Here is a 13,223-nt window from a genome sequence, read left to right on the forward strand (position 1 = left end):
GGTGTGATTGATGACCCTGAAAACATCTCTAGGATGTCATCTCTAAGTAACACTGATCCAGCAACCTCATTCTTAGCCCCTACCCTTTTTGGTTGTGGCATTTCAGTTTGTAGTGTAAATACCATCTCTAAAGAGAACAGAGCGTAGAGGGATGGATATCCTGTGACCGTTCACTGTGATGATGCCTGGTGCTGCTCCTACAGGATGCCACAACAGAGTTCTGAGGTATTTAGTATTGTATTCCTTACCCTGCAAGGCTTGCAGATAGCCGAAAGGATGCCAAGTGCTGTCTTGATGCCATCTGTATTGACAAGGCAGAGATGGTGTGTTCTGACCAGGAAACAGATGACAGGCCAGTAGCAGTGGTGGTGAGAGCCAGAGGAAGGAAGCGGCTGAAACTCCCACTGGAGATGAACACACCATGCTGGCTCACAGTGAGACGGCCAAAAGTGTCTCCCTGGGCTTGACACTGAGGGACTCTCACAGCCTGAAAGGAGAGGAGACAGCAGGGGTTTGAGGCCAGGAATTGGGGGTGGATTCTGTGTAGGTCAAGAACTCCTTTCCCCAACCTTGGGCAGTATTTCAGATGGGACAAGCCTAACCTTTCAAATGTTTCTAACCTTGTTACGAAATTACTATGTGAAAATTTGGCTGGCGTGGTGGCTCACACCTGTAATCCCAGCACTTTGGGAGGCCGAGGGGGTGGATCACCTGAGATCAGCAGTTCAGGGCCAGCTTGGCCAACATGGCGAAACCCCGTCTCTACTAAAAGTACAAAAATTACCTGGGCATGGTGGCGGGTGCCTGTAATCCCCGCTACTGGGGAGGCTGAGGCAGGAGAATCACTTGAACCCAGGAGGTGGAGGTTGTAGTGAGCTGAGATTGTGCCACTGCACTCCAGCCTGGGTTACGGAGTGGGACTCACTGTCTCAAAAAAAAAAATTCCTGGCCGGGCATGGTGGCTCATGCCTGTAATCCTAGCACTTTGGGAGGCCAATGGGTGGTGGATCATCTGAGGTCAAGAGTTTGACAGCAGCCTGGCCAACATCATGAAACCCCATCTCTACTAAAAATACAAAAAATTGGCCAGGCGTGGTGGCTCATGCCTGTAATCCCAGCACTTTGGGAGGCCGAGGTGGGTGGATCATGAGGTTGTCAGGAGTTCGAGACCAGCCTGACCAACATGGTGAAACTGTCTCTACTAAATATACAAAAATTAGCCGGTCATGGTGACGTGCGCCTGTAATCCCAGCTACTCAGGAGGCTGAGGCAGGATAATTGCTTGAATCCAGGAGGCGGAGGTTGCAGTGGGCCGATTGAGCCGCTGCACTCCAGTCTGGGCAACAAGAGTGAACTTCGTCTTAAAAAAATAGAAAAAAGAAATTCCTATGTAAAAATTCATTTAATGACAAGATATTTTCATGTGTAATGTTCTGTAACAAACTTATTTCTTGCGTAGAACTGAATTAACTGACATTCCTAAGTGATCATCAAGCTCCTCCATCCTCCCTGCTCTGCCTCCCCACAAATCTCACCCAAGCAGGATCTTTAAAGAACTATTAGGCCGGGCGCGGTGGCTCACGCTTGTAATCCCAGCACTTTGGGAGGCCGAGGCGGGCGGATCACGAGGTCAGGAGATCGAGACCACGGTGAAACCCGTCTCTACTAAAAATATAAAAAATTAGCCGGGCGTGGTGGCGGGCGCCTGTAGTCCCAGCTACTCGGAGAGGCTGAGGCAGGAGAATGGCGTGAACCCGGGAGGCGGAGCTTGCAGTGAGCCGAGATCGCGCCACTGAACTCCAGCCTGGGCGACAGAGCGAGACTCTGTCTCAAAAAAAAAAAAAAAAAAAAAAAAAAAGAACTATTTAAAGTTCTGCTAGAAAAGGCAAACCCAGTGTGAAGCATGTAAGTTTTTGTTTTGGGAAGAGTTCAACAATTTATGTGCCTTTTTAAGGCAATAATTTATTTTAAAGAGTGGGGGTGCAACTTGTGGCCTGTTAACATCTGCCCTTGATATTTAAAATACTTGGCACAGTTTGTGAATCTGTTTTTTACCTATTCAAACATCTAACAAATGCTAGCCTGGAATTAAACTTCGGAGTATATAGGAAACAACACTGTCACTGTTTAAGCTTTGTATATAGAAAATATGTGGGTGTCAAGAAGGTATATTTTATTTTATTTTATTTATGTTGAGACTGTCTCGCTCTGCCACCCAAGCTGGAGTGCAGTGGTGCAGTCATGGCTCACTGCAGCCTTAACCTGGGCTCAAGTGATCCTTCCACCTTACCTCCCAAGTAACTGGGACTACAGGTGCATGTCACCATGCCTGGCTAATTTTTGTATTTTTTGTAGAGATGAGGTTCACTATGTTGTCCAGGGTGGTCCCAAATTCCTGAACTCAAGCGATCCACCTGTCTGGGCCTCCCAAAGTGTTGGGATTACAGGTGTGAGCCACTGCGCCCGGCCCAATACCTTACTGTTAACCATAGTCATCCTACTATGTGATAGAATACCAGAACTTACTCCTCCTAATTGTCACTTTATACCCATCGACCAGCCCTCCTCATCCTTTCTTCCCCCATCCCTTTCCCAGTCTGATAACCACTGGATTAGACAGATTTTGGTTTTGATTTGTTCTGTGGGTGACTGGTAGGTCTGACACGTCTTTGACTGTGGGCATCTTCCAGGTCCCACAGAATGCCCTTTGAGAACATTCACATGCCAGGTTTCTGAGGCTTGATAAAGGTCCACGTTTTTATGAGCCTTGGAATTTAGACTCTGGTGATAGTACCTTTCAGCCTCTGTTTTATCTCTCCTGCCCCACCTTCTCTTCCCCCTCACAATCCCTGCCCCAGAGGAAATAAGCACTTGTGAATTGGTGGATTTGTCACAACTAGGACAATGCTGGGAGTTTTTTCCCCCTAGGAGCAGGTTTCTCCCTGATGCCCATGGATAGTGCAGTCCTAGTCACAAAGGGGAGTTCAGCAAACATCACCTGCTGCTGGTGCTGAGTCCTCATAGGAATCATCATCAAGAACAGCCTCAAACCAGCCACTCTACCAGATGGCTCTCCCCACACTTGGAACTGTAAATATTTCTGGCATTGAGCCGAATCAGAACTGCTCTGACATAAAAGAGAAACTGTAATCCATAGCCCCAGGCCCGACACCTGGGTTATCTCAGCTGGGAACTTGTTTCAGGTTGACTTGGGTTTGAGTCGTGGCCCCAGAACTTCACAGTTGTGTAGTCATGGAGAAGTCAGTCAACCTCTGTGAATCTCAGCATCCAGTGAGGAGATCTTCATCTCCCTCATAGGGATGCTGGATGTGTGCCTAGCACAGTGTCTGGCTTGCAGACAGTGTCCCCAAACAGAACCAGCCCTGAATAAATTGTGTGACACACAGGCCTCAGTTCTTGAAAAGGCTTTAGAAACCAGGAGATCGAGACCACGGTGAAACCCCGTCTCTACTAAAAATACAAAAAAATTAGCTGGGCGCGGTGGCGGGCGCCTGTAGTCCCAGCTACTTGGGAGGCTGAGGCAGGAGAATCACTTGAACCCGGGAGGCAGAGCTTGCAGTGAGCCGATATCGCGCCACTGCACTCCAGCCTGGGCGACAGCGAGACTCCGTCTCAAAAAAAAAAAAAAAAAAGAAAATATTGCTGCTGTCTTGCAGCCTTCCTCTACCCAATCTGCATACCTTTCCCTAGCTAGTTAGCTGGTAGCCCAGGCAGTCCTAAACACCATGTCTTAAATCTGAAGAAATAAATTGCTAGTTGAGACTGAGCAAGAGAGCTATTTTAGGGCAGACAAGCTTTCAGCACACCATAAATTCCATCACCTGGCAACTGCCTGATTTCTTGGGCAAGGCAGCTTTCTGCCATCTGCATGTGTGGGCATCCAAACACGTGTTTGAGGTATGTGGCCTCTTGGGGCCTTCTCCCTGCCTCTGCTCAATAACCATAGCCATCTTCCAGGGAACTGTGGGCATGGGTTGGTGACACTCAAAATGCGAGTGACAAGGAGGTGAACAAGGTAGGCCCTCCCCCTACCGGGCTGGTATTCTGGGAACAACAGACAAGCTAACTGATGTCTTTAATGCCACAGTCAGCTTCTCTCTGCTCAAAATAAAAACCAAAATCTTTGTCAAGCTCTTCTCCCCCAACAATTAAGCCCTGAAGCCTTTAGGTGGGCAGAGCATGGCAGGTATCTGCCTGGGGGTGGAGTGGGGAATTGTGGAGACCCAAAGGAGGATTTGGAACCTGAGCAGGGTGGAGAGTGTCCCCATGAGTAAGAATGGATGAATGGCCTGGCATAGAGTATTAGCCCAAGCAGGGTGGAGAGGGTATATTTATTTGGGGATGGGGCAGGAGTGCAGAGTGTCAGAGACCGAGTGACTGAGAGCAAACCCACGGGTAGACTCCCCCAGTGGAGAGGAGAGGGTATCAGCTGGGGTAGATGAGGGCATCTACAAGGAGTAGAGCAGGCATGGGGTGTCTGAGTGGGGTGGCCCAGGGCAGGGTCATGTGATAAGGAGGGCATCTGTGCAGGGATAGAGGTGATGGAAGAGGGGCTGCATACAGGCATTGGTCAAATAAGTTAAATGTATATGGCATTGGATTGGAATTGGAGGTATCAGTGTGAACTTATGGTTTTGGGTTTTTTGTTTTTTGCTTTTTTTTTGTTTTTGTTTGTTCTTGTTTTTTGTTTTTTGAGGCAGGGTGTCACTCTGTTGCCCAGGCTGGAGTACAGTGGCATGATCACAGCTCACCACAAACTCTGCCTCGCAGGCTCAAGCAGTCCTTCTGCCTCAGCTTCCTGAGTAGCCGGGACTATAGGTGTGTACCACCACACCCAGCTAGTTTTTGTATTTTTTTGTAGAGATGGGGTTTCACCGTATTGTTCAGACTGGTCTTGAACTCCCAGGCTCAAGCAATCCTGCCTCCTTGGCCTCCCAAAGTGTTAGGATTACAGGCGTGAGCCACCATACCCAGCCCATGGTCTTCAATACACTCATGCATACAAATTTTCAAATGGCCAGGCGCAGAGGCTCATTCCTGTAAAGTCCGGCATTTTGGGAGGCCAAGTTGGGTGCATTGCTTGAGCCTGGGAGTTCAAGACCAGCCTGGACAACATGGTGAAACCCCATCTCTACAAAAAATATAAAAATAAGCCAGGCGTGGTGGCATGCACCTGTAATCCCAGCTAGTCTTGAGGCTGAGGCTGGGGTATTGCTGGAGCCTGGGAAGCCAAGGCTGCGGTGAGCCATGACTGGGCCACTGCACTCCAGCCTGGGTGACAGAGTAAGACCCTGTAGATGTATATGTGTTTGCACACATATATCCCTTAGCTTTTTGCCCGGAGAAGGCCTGGGAGCAGCAACAGCCCAATAGCAATGAGCACACCTTATGCCATGATCTTGGTTTCTAAATACCATTCTCTCATAAAATAAATTGGGGGCCGGGCACAGCGGCTCATGCCTGTGATCCAAGCACTTTGGGAGGCTGAGGTGGGCAGATCGCTTGAGGCCAGGAGTTTGAGACCAGCCTGGCCAACATGGAGAAACTCTGTCTCTACAAAAAATACAAAAATTGGCCAGCAGGATGGCACACACCTGTAGTCTCAGCTTCTTGGGAGGGTGAGGCAGGAGAATTGCTTAAACCCTGGAAGGCAGAGGTTGCAGTGAGCCGAGACTGTGCCACTGCACTCAAGCCTGGGCAACAGAGCGAGACTCTATCTCAATAAGTAAGTAAATAAATAGGCCAGGCACGGTGGCTCACGCCTGTAATCCCAACACTTTGGGAGGCCGAGGCGGGTCGATCACCTGAGGTCGGGAGTTCGAGACCAGCCTGGCCAACATGTGAAACCCCGTCTCTACCAAAAATACAAAAATTAGCTGGGCGTGGTGGTATGCACCTGTAATCCCAGCTACTCAGGAAATTGAGGCAGAAGAATCACTCGAACCTGGGAGGTGGAGGTTGCAGTGAGCTGAGATTGCACCACTGCACTCCAGCCTGGGCCACAAAGCAAGACTCCATCTCAGAAATAAATAGGGCCAGCTGTGGTGGCTCACGCCTGTTAATCCCAGCATTTTGGGAGGCCGAGGCGGGCAGATCACAAGGTCAGGAGTTCAAAACCAGCCTGGCCAGCATGGTGAAACCCTATCTCTACTAAAAATACAAAAACTAGCCAGGCGTAGTGGCGTGTGCCTGTAGTCCCAGCCACTTGGGAGGCTGAGGCAAGAGAATTGCTTGAACCCGGGAGGCAGAGGTTGTAAACTAAGATTGCACCACTGCACTCCAGCCTGGGTGACAGAGCGAGACTCCATCTCTAAAGAAAGAGAGAGAGAGAGAGAGAGAGAGAGAAGGGGCTGAGAGGCAGAGGATGAGGAAGCAAGAAAAAAAAAATGATAATAAAAAACCTGGGGTTTCTCGGGGAAATGGCAGATTCTGGGGCTGAGATAGGGAAAGTGTAAGATGAGCCTGGAACATCTGTGCCAGAAAGTAAGAAAGGGCTCAAAGAACCATAGACACCTGTCAAAAGACAGGAGCTGTATGCATAAAGGCATGAAAAAAATGAAAAAAAATTTTTAAAAAGGAGCCAGGCATGGTAGTGCATGCCTTTAGTCTCTGCTACTCAGGAGGCTGATGTGGGAGGATTTCTTGAGACCAGAAGTTTGAGGCTGCAGTGAGCTATGATGGTGCCTGTGAGTTGCCACTGCACTCCAACCTGGGCAACAGCAAGACCTGTCTTTTTTCAATTTTAATTTAATTTTATTTTTTTGAGACAGAGTCTCCCACTGTCACCCCGGCTGGTGTGCAGTGGTGCGATCTTGGCTTGCTACAACCTCTGCCTCCCAGGTTCAAGCGATTCTCCTGCCTCACCCTCCCAAGTAGCTAGGATTACAGGCGCCCACCACCAAACCTGGCTAATTTTTTGTATTTTTAGTAGACAGGGTTTCACTGTGTGGATTTTATTTATTTTTGAGATGGAGTTTTGCTCTTGTCACCCAGGCTGGAGTGCAATGACATGATCTTGGCTCACTGCAACCTCTGCCTTCCGGGTTCAAGCGATTCTCCTGCCTCAGCTTCCTGAGTAGCTGGGATTACAGGTGCCTGCCACCACACCCAACTAATTTTTATATTTTTGTATTTTTAGTAGATGTAGTTTCACCACGTTGGCCAGGCTGGTCTCAAACTCTTGACCTCAGGTGATCTGCCCACCTTGGCCTCCCAAAGTGCTAGGGTACAGGCATGAACCACTGTGCCTGGCCAATTTTTATTATTTATTTATTTTTGAGACAGAGTCTCACTCTATTGCCCAGGCTGGAGTGCAGTGGTGCAATCTCAGCTCACTGCAACCTCTGCCTCCCAGGTTCAAGTGATTGTCCTGCCTCAGCCTCCCAAGTAGCTGGGATTACAGGCGTCCGCCACTATGTCTGGCTAATTTTTTTTAAATTTATTTTTAGTAGAGACGGGGTTTCACCATGTTGGCTAGGCTGGTTTCGAACTCCTGACCTCAAGTGATTCGCCCACCTCAGCCTCCCAAAGTGTTAGCATTACAGACGTGAGCCACTGCACCCAGCCAAGACCCTGGCTCCTCGAGAGAGACTGAGAGAAGCCCACTGGCCAGGGACAATTTGAACACCAAAAAAAGAAAAAAAAGATCATAACGGATTATAACCCATTGAATAAAATAGGAAGTCATGAGGCTATATAAATAAATTAGTAAACTGAAAGTTCAGTGTGGGGCCGGGCGCAGTGGCTCAAGCCTGTAATCCCAGCGCTTTGGAAGGCCGAGGCGGGCGGATCACGAGGTCAGGAGATCGAGACCATCCTGGCTAACACGGTGAAACCCCGTCTCTACTAAAAATACAAAAAATTAGCCGGGCGTGTTGGCGGGCGCCTGTAGTCCCAGCTACTCGGGAGGCTGAGGCAGGAGAATGGCGTGAACCCGGGAGGTGGAGCTTGCAGTGAGCCGAGATCGCGCCACTGCACTCCAGCCTGGGGGACAGAGAAAGACTCCATCTCAAAAAAAAAAAGAAAGTTCAGTGTTAAACAGCATTCCATTCCTCATCAAAACTTCAAATTTACATGATTTATTCATTGGGTTATAATCCATTACTATCAGTATTTATTTTGATGCACGAAGTGTCAGATTTATTCATTACAAGGGGGAAAAAGTGTATTACAGGAGAAGCCTGGCGGCCAGAAGCTCAATCACCTGATGGAAGTGAACATCATTAATAATGGGACACATAGCAGTCACGTGCCCCTGATAGGCTGAACAGAGAACACAGTGTTGCTGCTGGGGGATTTCTGCCAAAAATGTATAACCAGGATCTAATCACAAAGAAACATCAGAGAAACCCAGATTGAGGGACATGGTACAAAATAACTTGGCTGCATTACATCTTTGAAGGTGTTAAGGTCATAAAAGACAAGGAGGGTCTGAGGAACTGTTCCAGTCTGAAGGAAACTGGTGACATGACAAAAAGAAGAGCAACACATAATCCTTAATGGCTTCATTTTTCTACAGAGACATTATAGGGACATGTGGCAAAACTTGATTGGAATGTGAGGGTTAGATGGTCATAATGTATCAAGAATAATTTCCTGGCCAGGTGTGGTGGCTTATGCCTGTAATCCCACTTTGGGAGGCCAAGACAGGCAGATCAGTTGAGATCAGGAGTTTGAGATGAGCCTTGCCAACATGGTGAAACCTTGTCTCTACTAAAAATACAAAAATTAGTCGGGTGTGGTGGTGTGCACCTGTAGTCCCAGCTACCCAGGAGGCTGAGGCATGAGAATTGCTTGAATTCAGGAGGCAGAGGTTGCAGTGATCCAAGATCACGCCACTGCACTCCAGCCTGGGCGACAGAGCAAGACTTGGTCTCAAAAAATAATAAAATAAATAAAATTCCTGATTTTAATGCATATTCTGGTAAAAGCAGAGAATGTCCTTCTTTGTAGAAAATACTAAAGTATTTGAGGATGATGGGCTGTTAGGTTGGTAACGTACTCTCAAATGATTCAGGGAAAAACATTATACTATACTTACCCTTTTTTTTTGTAATTTTGAGATTGTTTTCAAATAAATACATTTAATTAATTAACCTTCATGTCTGCCCATATGTGCATACTAAGAGCCAAAGTAGTGGTATGATACTCAGGCCTTTCACAGTGGCCCCTAACACCTCTCCAACCTCACTACTTTACTGTGTTCCTGGCTGAGTGCAGTGGCTCACGCCTGTAATCCCAGCATTTTGGGAGGCCGAGGCAGATGGATCACTTGAGGTCAGGAGTTCAAGACCAGCCTGGCCAACATGGTGAAACCCCATCTCTACTAAAAATACAAAAATTAGCCAGGCATGGTGACGGGCGCCTGTAATCCCAGCTACTCGGGAGGCTGGGCAGGAGAATTGCTTGAACCAGGGAGGCTGAGGTTGCAGTGAGCCAAGACTGTGCCACTGCACTCCAGCCTAGACAAGAGAGTAAGACGCCATATCAAAAATTAAAAAATAAAAATAAAATCAGAGTGTTTTTCCAGCTACCCTTTCACTCCTCCTCCCCCAGCCTCCCAGCCTCCCAGCGTCCTGGCCTCTGCCCTTGCTGTGTCCTCCGATTGTGCTTTCCTGCCCACTCTGATAGCTCACCTGAGGTCAGTCTGACCTTTGAGGCTTTGCTCAAGGGCTATTGAACCTGGCTGCTTGAACTCTTGGGGCAATTCTGGCTGCTCCAGGGTTTCCCCAAATGGGTCTGGGGAGCCCTGGATGTCTGCAGATGCTCTCTTGGGGTCCCTGAGACCTTTTTCCTTTTAAAAGGGCTCTATACATTATTCACGGCAACAGTGTCTCTACTACCCATTTGACACCGGGAGATAAGGCTTTGAATTATTCTTTAGTACTTTTTGTTTTTGTCCAAATCTGATCACGTCAGTCCCCTGCTTAAGGAGCAAAATGCAACTCTCATGGCTCCCCGGACTGCAGGCGTCTTCAGAATCAGTTCCCAACCTTCCTGTCCCTCTGTCCCTGCCCCTGCCCTTCACATACCTTCTCAACCCTGCCCATATCTGCGAAAGAACCCAGACCACTCACTTCTTTCTGAATTCCCAGGGCCTTTTTTTTTTGAGACAGAGTCTCGCTGTGTCGCCCAGGCTGTAGTGCAGTGGCACGATCTGGATCTCGGCTCACTGCAATCTTCTCCTCCCAGGTTCAAGCGATTCGCCTGCCTCAACCTCCTGAGTGGCTAGGATTAAAGGTGTATGCCACCCCACTTGGCTAATTTTTGTATTTTTAGTAGAGACAGGGTTTCACCATGTTGGCCAGTGGCAGGCGCCTGTAATCCCAGCTACTCAAGAGGCTGAGGCAGGAGAATCACTTGAACCCAGGAGGCGGAGGTTACAGTGAGCCGAGGTTGCCCTCTGGCCTTGCTGACAGTGAGAGTCCATCTCAAAAAATTATTAAATAGGTGAAACCCCATCTCTACTAAAAATACAAAAAATTAGCCGGGCGTGGTGGCGGGCGCCTGTAGTCCCTGCTACTCGGAGAGGCTGAGGCAGGAGAATGGCGTGAACCCGGGAGGCGGAGCTTGCAGTGAGCCGAGATTGCGCCACTGCACTCCAGCCTGGGCGACAGAGCGAGACTCCATCTCAAAAAAAAAAAAAAAAAATTATTAAATAATGAAGTCCTCAAAATCATCTTTAGAGAACCTGTCTCCTGGGCAGATCCTCAACTTTGGCAAAATAAACTTCTGAACTGATTGAGACTTGTCTCAGATACTCTTGGTTTATAACTCCCTCCCACCGCAGTTCTTCTGTAACAGCCGTGAAGCCCCAGGATGTGGCCCAGTGCCTGGCCCCCGGGGGTGGGGCAGCTGCAAATGCCTGGCGAGGTGTCTGTTGCCTCCTGGTTACCTCAGCAGCTCCCTGGGATTCACATGGCTAGTTTAGCCAGGCCCAGCATGGACACCAGTCCTGGAGGGTAAGTGAAGGCAGGTCCCACATTTCCTTATGGTCACACTCTCGGCCTTCTTCCCCAGAAACCCATGCCCTTCCTCTGCCATGGAGAGAGAAGGTGGAGGGCAGCCAGGGAGAAGTGAGGCAGCTGCTGAGCAGGTGAATTCTCCCCAAATCATTACATTTTGGAAGCAGCAGGAACCACAAACTGGGGTCCCGCAGAAGCTGGGATTCCCCGGAGGCTCTGGTTAGGGGCCCAGGGTGGACTGGCTTGGTTTGTCTTTGGTCATTGTAACCAAAGGAATGTCAAACTGGAAAATCCCAGCGAGCACTATTTTTAGAGACTCGGAGAGCATTTTTCCGGCTGAAGGGACAAGTTCCTTCAGAAGCAGCAGTTAACTCTCACCCCTGAACCACTCCTCCCTGGAACTCGCCCAGACTCTGGCCCCTCCCTCCAGGCATGTGGGAACATTGCTGGAGGAGTCTGGTCAGGGCCCTGCCACCAAGGAGAGGGACAGGGACATCGGCTCCTTTCAAACACAAAACAATGGGTTTTTATTTTTACATCTTTGAGTCTAATCCTTCAGACATCAAGACTTATTACTGGCACCTTTATTTTTAAATTTTTAAATTTATTTTTTGAGACAGGATCTTGCTGTGTTGCCCAGGCTGGAGTACAGTGGGCGGATCATGGCTCACTGCAGCCTCGACCTTCTACACTCAACGGATCCGATCCTCCCCCCTCAGTCCCCCGAGGAGCTGGGATTATAGGTGCACACTTAACATGATTGGCTAATTTTTGTATTTTTTGTGAAGATGGGGTTTCACCATGTTGCCCAGGGTGGTCTCGAGCTCCTGAATTCAAGTGATCTGCCTGTCTCAGCCTCCCAAAGTGCTGGGATTTACATGCATAAGGCACTGCACCCAGCCTGGTACCTTTCTTTAAAAGGCCTTTTAGAAATAGAATCATTTGCCAGGCGCGGTGGCTCATGCCTGTAATCCCAGCACTTTGGGAGGCCGAGGCAGGCGGATCACCATGAGGTTGGGAGTTCCATACCAGCCTGACCAACATGGAGAAACCCCGTCTCTTCTAAAAATACAAAATTAGCTGGGCGTGGTGGCACATGCCTGTAATCCCAGCTACTCCATAGGCTGAGTCAGGAGAATCACTTGAACCCGGGAGGCGGAGGTTGTGTGAGCCGAGATCGCACCATTGCACTCCAGCCTGGGCAACAAGAGTGAAACTCTGTCTCAAAAAAAAAAAAGAAATAGAATCATTTCATACCAAGTTGTTAGTCTTGAAGCACTAAATTAAAAATGTTCTTGTGTTTTTGGTTCATGCTTTTAACATTGATAATTGTTAACGATAAACTTAATCAGTCTTCCTACTATATACCTTATGCTTGAAATCTTCTGCTTACTGTCCCTGTCTATATAATTTTCTGTTTGAGGTTTCTACCTTTAAGGGCTCCTGCTAGTTTTTTTTTTTTTCAATACAGAGTTTTGCTCTGTCACCCAGGCTGGAGTGCAGTGGTCCATTCTCGGCTCGCTGCAACCTCCACCTCCTGGGTTCAAGCAATTCTCCTGCCTCAGCCTCCCGAGTAGTTGGGACTATAGGCGCATGCCACCACGCCTGGCTAATTTTTGTATTTTTAGTAGAGATGGGGTTTCATCATGTTGGCCAGGCTGGTCTCGAACTCCTGACCTCATGCTCTGCCCGCCTCGGCCTCCCAAAGTGCTGGGATTACAGGCGTGAACCACCGTGCCCGGCTGGGCTTCTGCTAATTACTGAGTGTATGAAACGTAGTAGATCAAATCTATTGCTTAACAGAAGTTACAGGACAAGCTATCCCCATTCTCCCACATTTGTAAGGATGCACTGAGGAGGGGCCTCAGTAAGAGACGAAATGAAGTGCAAACCCGTCTCTCCTCCCCATGATTAGGCACTGGCTCGAGACACAGAATACGCAGAGACCACAGTTTGGGAAGGTGTTTTGCTCCTAGCCCTTCATAAAATTTAGAATCTAAGGTCTTTGTAAGACCAATGCTTTTTTTTTTTCTCCTTTTCTTTCTTTTCCTAAAAATAGGGTCTTGCTATGTTGCCCAGGCTGGTCTTGAACTCCTGGCCTCAAGTGATCCTCCCGTCTTAGCCCTGCAAAGAATTGGGATTATAGGCATGAGCCACTGCACCCAGTCTAGACCAATGCTTTTGAGGTTAGGACTCTCCATGAGTCCTGATGCTCAGGGAAGTCAGACTGTGAGAGTG

General features: G+C 48.5%; 1 pseudogene; it reads right to left on the reverse strand.

Annotated features, from left to right (window-relative positions):
* The window catches only part of LOC129493341 (ras-related C3 botulinum toxin substrate 1-like), a 29,134-nt pseudogene that overhangs the window by 7,659 nt on the left and 8,252 nt on the right, over positions 1-13,223 (reverse strand).

Source organism: Symphalangus syndactylus, chromosome 11, assembly GCF_028878055.3.
Source record: "Symphalangus syndactylus isolate Jambi chromosome 11, NHGRI_mSymSyn1-v2.1_pri, whole genome shotgun sequence".
In the NCBI taxonomy this organism is placed as follows: domain Eukaryota; kingdom Metazoa; phylum Chordata; class Mammalia; order Primates; family Hylobatidae; genus Symphalangus; species Symphalangus syndactylus.